The sequence below is a fragment of the Geospiza fortis genome, unplaced genomic scaffold, assembly GCF_000277835.1.
Source record: "Geospiza fortis unplaced genomic scaffold, GeoFor_1.0 scaffold117, whole genome shotgun sequence".
Taxonomy (NCBI): domain Eukaryota; kingdom Metazoa; phylum Chordata; class Aves; order Passeriformes; family Thraupidae; genus Geospiza; species Geospiza fortis.
In genome coordinates this window covers 4,485-7,197 of record NW_005054500.1, presented here as the reverse complement: position 1 = coordinate 7,197, position 2,713 = coordinate 4,485, and positions in this window count along the sequence as shown.

Here is a 2,713-nt window from a genome sequence, read left to right as displayed (position 1 = left end):
CCGCTGCAGGAGCCCCGCCGGCACGGCACGGGACGGCAAACAATGGATTCTGGGCTGCTGCCCCTTCTCTCTTGACCCCAGCTGTTTTTATTCCTGGGTTTGTCCTCGCCTGGAGGCTCCTTGACTCCTCACCTGGAATTCACCCAGCAGCTGCCTCCGGCTCTTCAGCCTCCTGCCCGTTGTTGTGCCCCGTGTGCTCCCTGTCCCTCCCAGTGCCTGGGAGCCGTGGCAAGGACGGGGGGCAGGGGGTGATGGGCGCCCCTGGAGGAGCTGATGGCCAGTCCTGCTCCATCCCCAGACTGTCCCAGCAGGAGAAGGGACATCACCTCTCTGTGTGTCCCTGAGCACGTGCTGGGCTTCATGGGAAGTGCTGGATGTGCAGAGAACCAGGAGGAAAAGAGGAATCAAGAAAGGGGGAAACAACCCAACAGTGACCCACAAACAAGACCACCATCACCACCACACAAATGGAAACTTTGTGGAACATGGAACTTTTCTTTTATGGAATTCTACAAGGGGGTGGGACAGGGTGGGGGGGACGAGGGCCAGCAGCTCTCGGGTTTTTTGGAAGACTCTGGGCCACTTGAAGTGTTTCTAAGTTAAACCAGCGGCTGTGGCCACATGCTTTGCTTTTTAATAATGGTTTTTGAGGAGTGTTTCTTCATCATCCCCAGCCAACCCCCCTGGTTGCTGGGAGGGTGTCAGGATTTGGGGTTGGATGCTCTGAGCTGTTGGGTGATGGGGACCATGACACCTCCCATGCTCAGGGCAGTCTCTGTGTGGAGCTCCCAGACTCCCTCTGAGCTGGTGCTTTGCCCTGGCTGTGTGGGGATGGGGGAACTGGTGTGAGGAGGGGCTGGGGGAGCACTTCAGGGACCTGTGACCCCTGAAAACAACTCACAGCTGCTTGGGAAAGTGCTTTTCCTCAGCTTCCCATCCACCAGCCAGATGTGCCATGGGCAGAGCTTGTCCCTGGCCTGAGGTGGTCCCTGACCCCATGGCCTGAGGGAGAGTCTGGCTGGGCACAGGTGAAGGGCTGGGACTGCCCCTGGCACAGCCACCCCACCCTGCAGGCCTGGGCAGGAAAGCTGCCAGGTGGGAAATGCCTGTTCAAACCTATTAATGGCAAGAGGCACTGTAGGAATAGCATGGATTGGCCTGGGTGGGTGAGGATGTCACCTCCCACAGGGGACAGGGACAAGGCAGAGCTGTTCAAGGCATTCTGTGTCCAGAGGATGGACCAAGGGAGTCCCAGTGCCCTGAGCTGGACGAGCAGGACTGCAGGAATGATCTTGAATGAACTTGTGCAGGATCTCCTGCTCCAGCTGGATCCCTCCAAATCCCTATGGGACCTGGTGGGATTCATCTGAGAATCCTCCAAGAGTTGCTGATGCCATCACAAAGCTTCTCTTGATGATTTTGAATGGTCTTGGGACTCCAGGAGGTCCCAGCTGGCTGGAAACTGGGGACTGTTGTCCTGATTTTTCAGAAGCGCAAGAAGGAGGACCCTGGAACCCAGAGGCCTGTCAGTCTCACTTCAGTGCCCAGTAAAATCATGGAAAAGATGAAGTACTGGAAGACACCTGGAGAACAACCCAGTCATTGGTCACAGCTCCATGAGGGAAAAGTGCTGCTTGTCCAGCCTGATTTCCTTCCACAACAGGGTATCCCCAGCAAAGCTTTGATCCTGTCTCTCCCAGGGTCCTTCTGGACAAAATTGTCCAGGCTGCAGCTGGATAAACACATGGGATGGGCAGCAGCTGGCTCCTGGGTTGGGCACAGAGGATGACAGAGTGGGGTGACACCAGCCTGGCACCTGTCATTACTGGGGTGCCACAAGGCTCCAGCCTCATCCCAGTTCTCTTCATCATCCTGATGAACAACCCAGATATAGAACTCTAAGGAATATTAAGGAAAAAAAAAATATCTAAATTCCTCAGTTGAAGCTTTTTGGGGATTTTGCATGAAAGATGTCCCATTCCAGGGAGAAAAATTACAAAGAAAAGATAAAAAATACTCCTTACAGAAATGAAAAAATCCTACTTTTGGAGGATTTGGGAATTTTGTCACCATTTGAAAAGCCCCGTGGCGCCACCTGGGCTCGGCCGAGGGTGGAGCTTCTTAAAGGGCCCGGCCCGGCCCCGCCCGCAGCACGGCCAGCGGGACCGAGGGACAGCCGAGGGACAAGGGGGACCCCGAACCCCACCCGGGACACGCGTGGGGCTCCCGGCATGAGGTGCCACGGGGACCCCCTGCCCAAACCGGCTCCTCGTCACCCCCGGCACTGCCCCGGGACCCCGGGGCTCCCCTGCACGCACCTGTGGGCACCCTCGGGGGTGTCCCTGGGGGTGCTGTGGGCACCCTCAGCCAGAGACTGGGGGTCCCTTGGGGGCACAGGGTGCTAGCAGTGTGTGTCAGGGTTTCCTCTGGGGGCACGGGGGGGCTCTCGGGAGGTGCCCTTTAGGGGGACAGGGCGCTCTTTGGGGGTGCTGTCACCCTGTGTTAAGGTGCAGGGTGGCACTTTGGGGCATCAGGCTCTGTGCTCGCCTTTTTTGGGGTGCTGGTAGGCAAAGCCATGCTCGGGGGGACCCTCCCGTCCTTCATTGCCCAGGTTGGTCATGGGGTGCCCCCCCCATCCTGAGCACCCCCGGCGCCCCGCAGTCCGTGTGTGGGGCTGGGACCCCGGCAGTGCCCGGGGGCTGGGTGGGCGCTG